This window comes from Xyrauchen texanus, chromosome 7 (genome assembly GCF_025860055.1).
Source record: "Xyrauchen texanus isolate HMW12.3.18 chromosome 7, RBS_HiC_50CHRs, whole genome shotgun sequence".
In the NCBI taxonomy this organism is placed as follows: domain Eukaryota; kingdom Metazoa; phylum Chordata; class Actinopteri; order Cypriniformes; family Catostomidae; genus Xyrauchen; species Xyrauchen texanus.
In genome coordinates this window covers 8,729,485-8,743,384 of record NC_068282.1, presented here as the reverse complement: position 1 = coordinate 8,743,384, position 13,900 = coordinate 8,729,485, and positions in this window count along the sequence as shown.

The window sequence follows — 13,900 nt, the reverse complement described above, 5'->3', positions numbered from 1 at the left end:
ATTATGACAACTCTAAGGTGAAGCAAATAATGTTGATCATCTTCTAACAAGGCCACATGTCAAGGTCTGTGTAGATTAGATGGTAAGCAAACTATCAGATCTCGTAGTCAATGTATTGAATGGAGGAGAAATGGGCAGGAGTAAAGACCTAAGTGACTTTGACAAGATCTGAGCATCTCTGAAATGAGGCAAGGCTTGTGGGGTGCTCCCTGTCAGCAGTGGTGAGTACCTAACGACAGTGGTCCAAGGAGGGACAAACCAGTGACAGGGTGTTGGGTGCCCAAGGCTCATCGGTGCGCGAGGGCAACGAAGGCTATCCCGTCTGGTTTGAACCGACAGAAGGTCTACTGTGGAACAAGTCACAGAAAAATGTAATGATGTTTACAGGAGGAATGTGTCACAAAATGCAGTGCATCGCACCCTGCTGAGTATGGGGCTGCGTAGATGCAGACCGATCAGAGTGTCCATGATGACCCCTGTCCACTGTCGAAACTGCCTACAATGGGCAAGCAAGTGGCGGAACTGGACCTTGGAGCAGTAGAAGTTCGACTGGTCCGATGAATCCCGTTTTCATTAACATCATGTGGATGGCCATGTACGTGTGTGCTGTTTACCTGGGGAAGTGATGGCATCGTCATGCACTGTGGGAAGACGACAAGCCAGAATGGCCCGACCCAGGGTTTCCCAGCAAAACATTGCCCCATGTTTTGCAGTGAAACCCTGGATCGGGCCATTCATGTGGATGTCAATTTGACACGTGCCACCTACCTAAACATCGTTACAGACCAGGCACTCCCCTTCATGGCAATGGTAATCCCTGATGGCCAGGCCTCTTATCCACAGGATAATGCGACATGCCACACTGCACAAATTTTCCAGGAATGATTTGAGGAACACGATAAAGTGTTCAAGGTGTTGCCCTGACCTCCAGACTCCCCAGCTCCAACTGAGCATCTGTGGGATGTGCAAGACTAACAAGTCCGATCCACAGCAGCTCCACCTTGCAACTTACTGGACTTGAAGGATCTGCTGCTAATGTCTGGTGCTAGATACAACAGGTCCTTGCCTCGGCGGGTCGGTGCTGTTTTGTTGGCACAAGGAGAACCAACAGCATAGTCGGCAGGTGATCATAATGTTTTGGCTCATCTGCATATATTTGAGTCCATTCAATTAAAATGATTAAGTGGAAACAACATTTAAATCTATTTAAGTTTACTTGCATCTAATTATCTATAACTTAACTATTTAAGTTTATTTTATATGATCACCATGTTAAGGGAAATTAAACAAGTTTTGGAGACTCCATTACTCTGATGGAACGAGTTTACTCAATTAATTGAGTAAAGTCAACTTATTAGGGTTTTCAGTGTAACCTTTTGAAAAAGTTTCACTCATGGTTTCTACAATAGTAACTAATAAGCCACATGTGTAACTTATTCTTAATTATAGTGTATTTTTGTACTCTTGAAAATGAACATTTGGACATTGTTTTTTTTATGTGAATAAATAAAGTTACATTTCAAGTTTTAACATTACAGACCTTTGTTTTGTTGGACAAGAAATACTAGCTTCATTCCATGTGATCCACATTTGGGTAAAATTGAACAAATTATGCATAGAGCCACACTGAGAGCCAAATAGCTCTGTAATTTAACTAGTTTAGGGCCTTAAAAATGAGCATACACAAACAAAGGTTTGTTCTGAACCAGAATCTAAAAGGATATTAAGTTATAGGCACTCCAGCTTTGTAAAAACAATGCAATTTTTGGATTTACACGATTGGCATATAATGCAAAAGGGGTGCTGAAGTCAACTGATTTTAGCAATAGACCTACCGATCTCTGTGTAAAAATAAAATAATTACCCTGCCACCTTTCTAAGGTTATTTTCATGACCTATAGTTCTGCTCCAAGATCATATTTGAAAATGTCTATCGAAGAGCAAGACCGCTTCTCATTAACAACTTTCTTCAGTGTACATCAGATCCACCCACCATTAGAAAGACATTTCAGAACCTTCATTAAACACATAAGCTATTTCTTTTTTGGGACTTGTATTGCATCTGGTTTCTCATCATGTTTGCCTATTAGCATATTAGCAAGTTTGTGCTCATGCATCATCTTAATTATTTAGCATGACATGCATCATTCTCCAATATATAACATGCTAAATAATACATTAAGAGGATTTTTAAATTAGTGAGGGCTTCTTTAAGATGATTCAAAACTTTTGGCCCTGTGGAAAGAGAGATCATTGAATGTCTGAAGTGATCAGCACTTTGACAAGAGATTTCAAAAACTGTGGGGGAAGCACACATGAAGACACACTCAAATGCACAAATATAGCTGTGTATGTTTTGAGAGCTGCTTTCTGTGGATGGTAAACCACTCTGATTGATACAATCTGATCTAGTTAGTCATAGGATATATATGTTTGCAATTGTATGGGTGCACAGATTTTAAAGTCATAGCAATGCATTCTTTTTACTCATACGTCTGGAAACTTTAATCATAATTAAACTCCGAGATCAATAGATTGTGCATGTGTGCCTGTGTGTGCGTTGAATGACAGCAGTATAAACAAATGGACAGATGAATCAGCAAGACAAACTGTGTTTTTCACACTTTCATCTCCATGGAAATGGCTGAATACGATGTTAACACAGTGAGAGAGCTGTCAACTCAATTTTGATGTTTTGTTCAACCTTTAAAGACTATGAAAAACAAGAAACCAGTTAATTTCCTCTTAGTTATAATCTACTGCACTTAAATGTCTGCTTTGAATCTGACCACTCAACTTTCAATTTCAATGTATAACTTGTATAACAAATTTCATCATGCATATTGATATAAAGCTATACAAAGAATAGAGCTTCACAAACACCCAAGTAAATGAGCATGGTTAACAATGGCAATAAATATTTGAAAATATAATTTCATTGTGTGTCTTTAGGATACACAAAACGTTGGCTATAAAATTTGCAATACAAAGGAGGTGTCTGATTTACACCAATCAGTCACAACATTAAAACCACCTGCCTAATATTGTGTAGGTCCCTCTCTTGCCGCCAAACAGTGCCAACCTGCATCTCAGAATAGCATTCTGAGATGCTATTCTTCTCACCACAATTGTACAGAGCGGTTATCTGAGTTACCATAGACTTTGTCAGTTTTAATCAGTCTGGCCTTTCTCTGTTGACCTCTCATCACCAGCCCATCTGGCACCAACAATCATGCCATGGTTCAGATCACTGAGATCATTTTTCCTCATTCTGATGGTTGATATGAACATTAAATGAAGCTCCTGGCCCTTATCTGGATGATTTTATGCACTGCGCTGCTGCCAAACGATTGGTTGATTAGATAATCACATGGATGATTGTTGGTGCCAGACGGGCTGCTTTTGAGTATTTCTGAAACTGCTGATCTCATCACTACTTAATCAGAATGGTGCCAAAAACCAAAAACATCCAGAGAGCGGCAGTCCAGTGGCCAGAAATGCCTTGTTGATGAGAGAGATCAACAGAGAATGGCCAGACTGGTTCGAACTGACAAAGTCTACACAAGGCTGTAACCATGTCTTGAACATTGGGGAGGACCAAACCATTTTGTGGGTGGGGGGTCACGGGTGTGCTTGGTCCTTTAAAATATTAAATGCGGTAAATGCAATAATGTTCAGAATAAAGGCATTAAATGCATTAAAAAATTGTTAAATGCGACCAAAATTTGATCATTTTTGTTTTTAAATGATAGGTTTTTTAAGTTCACACAGTGCAAGTCATATTTCTGTCGTTTTTTTGCTGCTTCAAAGAAGACAAATCAAATTTGAATTTCTTTTCATCACTGATTTATCTGTAAAATGACACAGATGACACATAGCAAAAAGAAAATACAGAAAATACAGAAAATGATTTACTGTCCTCATTGTTTTCCCCTCCATAAAATCTTAACAAACTTTTCTTGAAGAATCCTAACGATGGGGGCCTGGGTAGCTCAGCGAGTAAAGACGCTGACTACGCTGGTAAGATGCTCGGATTGACGGTCTCCGACGTGGAGGCAACTGAGATTCATCCTCCGCCACGCTGATTGAAGTGTGTCACTATGCCACCACGAGTATTTAGGACGCATTGGGAATTGGGCATTCCATATTGGGAAGAAAAGTGGAGAAAGAAATAAAAAAAGAATCCTAATGATGCTCTTTTGCATACAAAAACACTTCATATTGACCACTGCTGTCAAGGTACAAAGAGGAAGAAAACAAATCATCATTAAAATACCATAAAGCTAATCCATAAACACTTAGCTATTCCATGGCCCCAGAAAGCTTGGAATAAAGTGCACAAGTCATTCGGACTACTGTTATGACACTTTATACTGAATCTTTAATAATTATGTATAGTATTTGTCCTTTATAAAGCTTGACAGCTCCTGCTCACTATAAACTGTTATTCTATGAAATAGAGCTGCTTAAAATATGTATTTTTATGTTCCAAGAAAAAGTAACTGCGTGTGGGTTTTGAGCAACATAAGGGTGAGTAAATGAGTGAGTAAAAGTACATTTTCCATTTTTAGGTGAACTACTCTCTTATTAGAATTGTTTACACCCTTGGAAATGACTGTCGGTTGATACAACATTTTAATCATAATACAATTAGCATATTTAGTTAGTTACATCGTACATGACACTAACATTTTAAGGGACAAATTGGCCATATCTAATTATTGGAGGGGATAGTCCCCCTCAATGTATATTGCGGTTACGGCCCTGAGTCCATGGTAACCCAGATACACAATATTAGGCAGGTGGTTTTAATGTTGTGGCTGATCGGTGTATTTCAAAACATTACAAATGTGATTTCCATCATCATTATCTCTATTAAACACAATGCAGAATTTGAGATGTGTAAATAATACTTTAATGACTTTAAAAAAATATATAAAAATGACAAAAATCTCCTGTGTTGTATTTACTCTACATTCACTGTTGGACATTGTTAGAAGACAAATGTAAAACCGAGACTTTACTTTCAAGAAACACCTACACACAAACAAATATACATAGATTCTGAAAGCTTACAAATAATCCAGCCACAGACTATTTATGTTAAAGGCATAGTTCACCCAAAAATGAAAATTCTCATCATTTACTCACTTTCATGGCATCCAGATGTGGATGACTTTCTTTCTTCTGCTGAACACAAACAAAGCTTTGTAGATCCTTTCAATGCAAGTGAATGGTGGCCAGAATGTTGTAGCTCCAAAACTCACATAAAGGCAGTCCACTGGTTTAATATATGTCTTCTGAAGTGATGCATTCATGTTGGGTGAGAAACATATCAATTTGCCAATAACATTTACTAAAAATCTCCACTTTCATTTTCACTTTCAGTATGTGAAAGTGGAGATTTAGTGTAAAAAAGCACTGAAATATTAATCCATTTCTCACACACACCTATCATATCACTTCTGAATCTTTGGATTTAACCACTGGAGACATATGGATTACTTTTCTACTGCCTTTATGTGATATTTGGAGCTTAAAACGTCTGGTCACCATTCACTTGCATTGTATGGACCTACAGAGCTAAGATATTCTTCTAAAAATCTTCGTTTGTGTTCTGCAAAAAAAAAAAGAAAGTCATACACATCTGGGATAGCATGAGGGAGAATAAATGATGAGAGAATTTTCATTTCTATGTGAACTATCCTATAATATTGACTAATTAGTTTGTTATGTAATGAAATATAATGATAATGATTAGTTATTATAAGAAAAGAGGCAGTCCAATAGTCAGTGGGTGGGATTGATTATTAATTAATTAATTAATTAATTAGTGCTCAAAATAGTTTAAAAAATTATAATAATGACATACTAAAATACATTTAAATTGAATCCGAAAAAAATTGAATAGTTCTAAAAAGTATCTAAATAGTACACCTGCAGTATCTAAACAGTTCTATGGACACTGGCAGATATTATCATATTTCAATTATCTTTCAAAGTATTTATGAATCTAACTAAACTAAACCCTGAAAATGACCTATAAAGATTAAACTCATATTCATGATTTAAACAGACTGCCACAAGTTTACTTGCGGCAAGATTACAAGTCTTGAGATCAGACAGCTTTTACATTTCAGTGTAACAAATTAGGTTTACGCACATTAGTTTCCAGACAGCAGCATTATCATCATTACCTGTGACCAAAATGTATGTGCCCCCCCCCCCCTCTCACTCTCAAAATATATTTAAGCCAGGTAGCTACTCTTGAAGTGGAGGAAGAGAAATTGATGATAGCTTTGCTCTGCAAGGATTGATGTGGCACTATGGAGTGTCTAATAACTCAAATACTGGTGATCTTGGTGCACTTTGGGTTAAGAGTTGAACGTGTTATTCAAGCTGAGCATCTGTAGGGGACAGAGAGACTGAAAGGAAACAAATAGGACAGCATGGAACAATATTTCCATATTACAACCCCCACAGGGACAGGGTTTGCACCAGGGTTGTTATTGTTGAATAATTAATATCTGTTTTCTGTCTTTCTGCGTTTTGCCTGTCTCTGCTGTGCATTCTCTATGTATCTTGTGTTGTAAAATCCTTCCACTCGCTTCCTCCTTAGAGCACTTTCTGTACTGTCATTCATACAGGGCTTCCGTTGATCAGTGAAATTACAATCCATCTTTCATTTTAGCGAGGCACTTAGTGTAAGGAGCCATCTGCGACAGCTATATTGCATAATTTGTTTCACAGGAAGTCAACAATCCATATACAATGCTCTGTTTCAAAGATAAAATATTTCTGTCACACAATCAGTCGAGCGTGAAAAAATGCAATCAGGCTGGGAGCCATAATGTATTGAGTGTCTCTTGTCATAGGCATAAATACGCACAAGGCATTTTCCTTTTCAAATAGTGTGTATGGGGCTACACATACACCACACACAGCTAAAAAAACAGAACATACTGGAGTATAGAGGAGTAGGGGGAGACTACGCAAGAGTCTCCCCCTACTTGAGTCAAAACTCTTATTACCCAAGGGCTTTTTATATCTAGTAAAGGTTTTGTATGTTTGTTTTCAAATACTTAGTTTAAAATAATATTAAATTGAATAATTTGTCATTTGTTATCATTTCATTAGCTGTTGCTTAAACAAAACAATAAAACTACTCTAGCATACACTCAGGTGAGGTACACATATAATAAAAGTTGATTTTAACCAAAAGGTTTAACAGTGTTCTTGTGTCAAGGATATTTCTCATAAATGTCAGGTTGCACAATTTTGGGGGGGCAAGTCACGTTTTAAATGTTATAAATGTATGAAATGTATTCATTTAAAATATTTGTTGGCAAAAGCAGTGGTTTAACATTTTTATATGCAATCTTTAACATTTAGCTGTTTCCCTCCCAAAAGTGTAAAAGTAAAAAAGTTTTAATTTATCTCAAAGGCCTTTAATAATGCTTAACGGCAGGTTTCAATGGGATAGCTTAACCCATATAGTGTGACAACATGACCTGCAAAAGGTCAATGTGTGTTAAATGAACTGTATTTTTTTTCCTGGGCAATAATGGTGGAAATATCCAATGGATCTTTTTTTTTTTTTGTAGCCAAGATAGAAAATAAACCTCCCCTCAGAAATATTCACTGAAGTAAAACAGTGTGAAAACTTACCCTGGATTCCCTTTGTTATTACTATAACAAAATGGACAGTCATAATTAGTTCGGAAAGAATGGAATACATCGTTTAAAATAAAGAAAATGAAATGTATATAAAGAAAATTGTAAATACAAAATATGCAACTGTAAATATACATATTTGATAAACATAACAGGTGACGTAATGAAAACATTTAGTTCAAAATTATAACTCATCTCAAGGTAATACACATCAGTGATCAGTGTGTTGTCTGATGGCAAACAGCAATGTTTCTCCTACAGTATTTGTCCCCCAGGATGACATATGTTCCGACAAATCCATATGCATGGTTATGGAAAAATAGTCTGTGTTCCGCATCTTATTAAGGACAGCAGAGGTGGGGGTACACTTCATGAAGATGTATCCATTTCAATTGAATTGAATAGTCTTGTAGAAAATGTAATTAATAAAACTTGCATTTTGTAAGATTTGTACATTTTATTTAGTTAAAGATTAGGCAATTCAATTAGATGGAAATGTGTTATTCAATTTAAATGGTTACATCTTAAAAATATGCTAAAATATTTTTTGGAGTGTAACCTTGATCAACCCTTTCTCTGTTATGGGGGGAACCCTTATGTCTTGTTAGATGCAAATGTGAGCTCTGGAGGAAAAAAGAATTGCCTTTCACATACAATTGAACAACTGTTTCATCAGGACCGGCTTTTCAAACAATAAATATATCACCCAATTTAAACGTTAAGAGAAATGTCTAGGGGAAAATCTTTTACCTGAGTCTAATGTCTTTTGATATATAAGCCATATTTGGGTCTAAGGCGATTTTTTTTTTTTGTGTCTGTGTGTCAGAGAGATAAAAAGAGCTTTAAAGGAATGTTCCGGGCTCAATACAAGTTGAGCTAAATCGACAGCATTTGTGGCGTAATGTTGATCAGTGTTGGGAGTAACGTGTTACAAGTAATGTGTGTTACATAATAAGATAATTTTTTTGAGTAAATATGCAATATTTTTTTATTTCAGACCGTAATATCGGACTTGCTTTTTTAAAAAAGTAGCACGTTGCTTTTGTACACCTCTACTTTCTCTGTATTGCGAGAAATCTGTAGTAAACGTGAGCAAACTTTGGGGAGGAGATGTAGTGCATGATGGGAATTGCTAAATAGTCTCTGACCTCAGTCACTACTATAGAAATGAATGGGAGAAATTGGAATACATCATGCATATTCATGTTATTAATTCTTTATTAAAAATTTGTTGAAGACCTACTTTCTAAATATCTGTTTGTTTACAATTTTGTTTTGACATGCGTGTTGTATAGTAGCTAGCAGGGCCTGTAATGTCTCTTGTATGCAGTGCATGGCTTATATGTATGGAATGCACAGCATAGCTGAAGAGAAAGTGGCTGTGTGAAAAAAGTAATGCAAAAGTAACATAACGCTTTACTTTCAATAAACATTTACTTTTTAATCAAAGGTGCACTCAGTAATTCTAATCCAATACAATTTTTTTGTCAAATTCTGCAAATATCTCCTCACAGTCTGCTAGCTGTCCATTCTGTGGGTAGGCTGAAAAAAATCTAGTATTTGTTCACAGCCCTGGCTCTGTAAATGCGACAAAAACAAAGTGTAACAGACCGGTCCACACAACAATACTCCAGCCAATCAGCAACAGGTGGTGGTTCTTGTGCGTGGATTGGGGGCAAAGCGAGAGGAGAAGAGCGACGGCAAATCTGGCTGATGCGAATTTCTAAACTCCAAGGAGGACAAATGGCTGAGAAACAGATCAAGAGAAAAATGTCATACAAATAAAAACTAAAAAAGAAGGATTATGATAAGTCGAGGGCTAGGAGCTGTGTCAACATCGGCGAGGCTTTTCAGCGTTGGAGAGACCTCCTAGAGGTAAAAGGCTTGAAGACGTTGCTCTTTTTCTTCTCGATAGGTGGGTAACATAAATGTAGCTATGTTTCACAGAACCCGTACATGCTGTTGTTGTGATATTAGATTTAGTAGCAGGAGAGTTGTGTCTGGAGCTGGTGGGGGCGGAGCTTCCAATGGATCACTTAAGGGAGGGGTGTGTTTGTTTTGGCAGTTGAGTTCGAATATCAACAGTGTTTCTCAGGAATCGCTGAGTGCACCTTTAAGTTACTTTTTAAGGAGTAACGCAATATTCTAACGAGTTACTTTTAAAAGTAACTTTACCCAACACTGATTACCACTTTTTCTTAAAAAAGAAAAGCAAAAATTAAGGTTATAGTGAGGCACTTACAATGGAAGTGAATGGGGACAATAATAGTGAATGTGGCCAATTTTGGGGGGGGTTTAAACACAGAAATGTGAAGCTTATAATTTTATAAAAGCACTTGCATTAATTCTTCTATTAAAACATGTGTATTATTTGAGCTATAAAGTAATTTAAAAAAATGTTTCACAGTCGTTTTAGGGTTTGTTGACATTACAACGTCATGGTAACGAAGTTGTAAAATTGGCTATAACTTTACACAGGAAAGGTTTGTAATTGATTTTTTCACACTAGTCTCATATTGTTTATGTCTCGTGGCTGTACTTTTGAAACAGTGAGCATTTTGATGTTTACAGATTTGCCCCTTCACTTCCATTGTGAGTGTCTCACTGTAACCCAGATTTTTGCTTAATTCTTTTGGCGTTAAATAACATTATGCCACACATGCTGCCGACTGAGCTGAACTTGCATGTATTGAACCCAGAATATTCCTTTAAAGCCTTATGAACTGTGTCCTGTACACAGAAACAGACGAATGCATACACACGTTTCCTTGGCAACAGCAAAATGGCACCAACAATCACATTTTGGGAAGCATTTCATTTTTCCTCTCATTCTTCGTCTCTTTTTCATTTCTGATGACCTTTATGTTGATTGTCCCTTGCATATTGATAAACTAATAATTTCAGTTATGATAGAGTTTAACATTTAAGGTTTAAGGTTTAACAATAAGGTTTAATTTCAGCGTTCAGTGACCTTGAGCGAAGTATCTGGGTCTGATAAGACAGCGTGCAGACAGGAAATGAATTAATGGTCCACAGCGCATCCCTTAATTATTCTTTGTGCACATACTGAAATCTTAAAGGAATAATTCACCCAAAAATGAAAATTCTCCCATTATTTACTTACCCTCATGCCATCCCAGATGAGTATGACTTTCTTTCATCTGCTGAACACAAACAAAAGATTTTTAGAAGAATATTTTATAGAATATTTTAGCTCTGTAGGTGACCAAATTTTTGAAGCTCCAAAAACCACATAAAGGCAGCATTAAAGTAATCCAAATGGGTCCAGTGGTTAAATCTATTTATGCAGAAGTTATATATGTGTGAGTGAGAAACAGATCGATATTTAAGTCCTTTTTTACCAAAAATTCTCCTACCTGCCAAGTAGGTGACGATATGCATGAAGAATGTGAATCGTGAAAAACAGAAGACTGTGAAAGTGAAAATGGAGATTTATAGTTAAAAAGGACTGAAATATTTATCTGTTTCTCACCCACAACTATCATATTGTTTTTGAAGACAAAGATTTAACCTCTGGGGTCATATAAATGACTTTTATGCTACCTTTATGTGATTTTTGTAGCTTCGAAATTCTGGCCACCATTTACTTGCATCATGTGGACCTACAGAGTTTAAATATTCTTCTAAAAATCTTTGTTTGTGTTCAGCAGAAGAAAGAAAGTCATGCACATCTGGGATGGCATGAAGGTGACTATATAATGAGAGAATTTTCATTTTTGGGAGAACTATCCCTTTAAAGAATCTTAAAGACCCTGTGAAATCTGTATAATAGTGCACTTCTAAAATTCTTCTAAAAATATATTTTTTAAATGCAGATTTAAAATACACAGTGTTTCTGTTTTCCAGGAGAGATAAGTATTAACAGGGATTTCAGTACAAGCTCTAGTCATGAAATTGATCAGGCACATTCGAAAATTACATTTAGTCCTTAACACAGAGATAAGGAGTTGCCCTTAAGGCTATTGATTTGAATGTTTCCTTCAAGGTGAGCACAGTTTGAGCTCCCTTTTCAGTAGCACCTCTGGGAGGTGAGTGTGACTTTTCATCCAATCTTCCTAGACAGCATTATGGTTGCTAGCATTCAGATAAACCTTGTCATTGACTCATACAGAAGGGTACAGATTGTGATGGAAGCAAATACATTAACCCTGTCTGTCTCTCAGCAGCAAAAACCTCTATCACAAAAGCTTGCTTTTAGAGCCAGACAAAGTTCAGCTGAGTTTATGGAGAGTTCATAAGGAATTGTTTGGACAATGCTGAAAAAGTTTTCAGTATTCACCCAAAAGAAGCTTGTGGATTCAGTTTATTTAAAAGTAAAGTATTTAACAAAATGTTTAGGTAAATGCCTTTTCATTTGAATGAATGGGTTGCAAATTAATTTAAACTCTGGATGGGTTGAACTTCCATGCATGAAAGGTGGCTGACATTGGCAAACTATGTTTTAAACTGGTTTAATTGTATCTGAATGCTCTTGTCTCCAAACCTACATGCATACAATTTTGATGGTTTCAATGGTTGATGGGATAGCGCAATGGCGCCCTCTTCTGTATATTAAAAACATAAAATATCTATAAAAAATGTTTTTGTAAATGTTCTTATGGGAACTGTAAAGTTACTAAGTAGTAAAAGGTAATACGGTTTTAAGTATGCCTACGTGTATAATAAAAAGGAACCTTAAATAAATGTTTATAGTCAGCACTGAAAGACCTCTTGTATAATTTCAGATTAAAATACAGTATAGGAATAACAAAAATTCCCAAAACCACATATATTTTATAAATTCTGGTTTAAAGACAGAATTTTTTTTTTTTTAACCATCGCAAAGTAGTATTGTTACATCATCTTCCCGCCATTCTGTTTCAAACAAGTCGCTAGCTCCCGGATGGCAGGGTTAAAGTAGTAGTTCACACAAAAATGTAAATTCTCTCATCATTTACTCACCCTCATGCCATTCCAGATGTGTATGACTTTCTTTCTTTTTCTAGTGAACATAAACGAAGATTTTTCTTTTGGTCCATTCAATGTAAATGAATGGTGGTCAGAACTTTGAAGCTCAAAAAAGCACATAAATGCAGCATAAAAAGTAATCCATACAACTCAAGAGGTTAAATTAATGTCTGCAGAAACTATATGATAGGTGTGGAAGAGAAACAGACCAATATTCCTGTGACACTAGCGCCACCGAATGGAATTGGAAAAATAAACAATGTTTTCAAAACAGCTTTCTGAATTTTCACTTGTCTGCTGTTGTTCAAACAGTTAGATAGTCCCGACCTTAACTCACACCAGATAAGGGTGGGTCTAAAAGGGTTGCTCAAATCAAACACTGGATTTTTTATAGTGCCACAGAGACACAGTGTTTACAGTTTTTGAGAAAATGAATCAACGAATTGCTTACTTATCATTATTTCTGCATATTAAGCTAGGATAGACAAAATTATTTTGTCACTAAAAACTTTACATACCTCAGCTTTAAGGCCTTTTTTACTACAGTAAAATGTCCACTTTCGCGTTCAAATTCTTCTTCTTTTGTTTTTGGCAATCCATCTTCTGGGCAGGGAGGAGAATTTATAGTAAAAGAGGACATAAATATTGACCTGTTTCTCACCCACACCTATCATATTGCTTCGGAAGACAAAGATTTAACCACTGCAGTCGTTTGGATTACTTTTATACTGCTTTTATGTGCTTTTTGAAGCTTCAAATTTATGGCCACCATTCACTTGCATTTAATGGATCTACAGAGCTGAAATATTTTTTTTAAATCTTATTTTATGTTCTGCAGAATAAAGAAAGTCATACACATCTGGGATGGCATGAGGGTTAGTAAATGAATGCATTTGATTTACATTAATATTACATTTATAAAATATACCACCACTTATAATTTAAAAAACCTAAAAATATAAATAAGAATCATACCGAATCAGTTTTTCTTTTTAATTTTTAGAAACCGTAACCTACTCTCGTCGTATTTATAATCAGAGACCGTTTAGCAGACTAGGCCACTTCTATTAAAATTAATGGGAGAAATTTGAACGCCCAACGGTCATCAGACGTAGACCGGAAGTCCCGCCTTCACGTAAAAGAGCCAATCACCGTTTAGATACAGATATTGCCTGTCAATCAACACAATTACGCGCATGCGCATTAGCTATAAAAGACGGGAAAGTTTAATTTGTAGCCTAATCTAAGGTAAAGAAGC